We start from the raw sequence: 1,514 nt of genomic DNA on the forward strand, positions 1-1,514 counted from the left end.
AGTTCTTAAGAGATGGACAGCGTCACTGGGGACGCTGATTCTTCACAGCTTGTGGGGAGAGAGAGGTCATGTCCTGAGAAACAAACCAGTTTAGCCTTGTCATTATATAATTAGGGATCCTGAGGTCAAGAGAGGGTTCATGTTGTTTTGAGACCCATAAAGCATTCAAGATAAAGCTGTGGTTTTTTTTTTTTTAAAGAGATTACCTATTGGATAATTTATTTATTGAATATTTATTGAGTACCTACTATGTGGTGAATCATGAATAAGACACAGTTCCTGCCATTAAAGAATTCTCAAGTGAGTGGGAGAAATAGGCTACAAGACACTCACTATGTAAATATTACTTCCCATATACTGTGTTCAGGATTGCGGTGGAGGAAAGCTTGGGGCCTGAGGGAACCCAGCTGGGAGAGAGACTCTCCCCATGTGGTAGATCAGGGCAGGCTTCATGAAAGAGGTAACACAATCTGGGTTTTGCAGTATGAGTAGGAGGTTGTCGGCAGATACCATGAAGAAGAGCATTTGCTGCAAAAGGAACCTATCGGTGCATATAGGGGCAAAATCATAGGGGTGAGAAAGACTGTGGAGAATTCATGGGAATGGAATGTCAAATAGTGTGAGTGGAGTTTAGGGATGTTTGGAGGGAATGTTAAGGCTGGAAAGCATGGTGGGCCCCAAACCACAGCCAGCCTTCAATTCCAGGCTCAGCTTAGCCCATAGGGAGTCATGGGAAAGCTTTTAAACAGTGGAGTGGTGTGATTAGGGCTGAGTTGGGGAAAGATAATGATCTAATCATTAACCATGGAATTTTAGAGCTTAAACTAAGTGATTGTCATGATCTCTGGACCTTATTTTAAAGATTAACAAATTGAGGTCAAAATGTGTTGCCCACAGTTGGCCAGGAGAAGCATTTTCTCCCACCTTGTCTCTGTAGGTGAGCTGATTCTGAGACTGGGACATTGGGTATGCTTGCATGGCCTGTGAGGTAAGCTGTTCCCAATAGGATGAGGTCCCATCCTTCTGTGACATCTCTCTCTCCATTTCTCTTCTTTGGTCCTGCCCTTCATAGTCTCCAAAGACAATGGTGCATATGGGAGCCCCCTTCTTACAAGTTCCTTCTCAGATGTGTGATCCTAACCATGTCCCTTCCCTTGGGAGCTTCAGTTTTTTCATCTGGTTAATGGGTATGATAAATGAAGAGATGGTGCAGCACATATATTAAAATTAAAATGATATAGAGGAGATTATCATGGCTCCTGAGCAAGGATGCAGCACAAATTTGTGAAGCGTTCCATATTTTTAGATGTAGAAAACAAATTTATGGTTACCAATGGAGAATGGTGGGGGGGGGCGGGTAATAAACTGGGAGACTGGGATTGGCATACATACATGATTATATATAAAATAGATAACTAATACGAACCTACTGTGTGGCACAGGGAACCTACTCAGTACTCTCTAATGACCTATATGGGAAAAGAGTCTTAAAAAGAGAGGATTTATGTATTTCT

At 42.3% G+C, this 1,514-nt stretch overlaps 1 pseudogene; it reads left to right on the forward strand.

The window, feature by feature from the left end:
• Positions 1–1,207: 1,207 nt before the first annotated feature.
• Positions 1,208–1,304, forward strand: LOC138990597 (U6 spliceosomal RNA; annotated as a pseudogene).
• The last annotated feature ends 210 nt before the right edge of the window (positions 1,305–1,514 follow it).

Source organism: Bos mutus, chromosome 13 (genome assembly GCF_027580195.1).
Source record: "Bos mutus isolate GX-2022 chromosome 13, NWIPB_WYAK_1.1, whole genome shotgun sequence".
Taxonomy (NCBI): Eukaryota; Metazoa; Chordata; class Mammalia; order Artiodactyla; family Bovidae; genus Bos; species Bos mutus.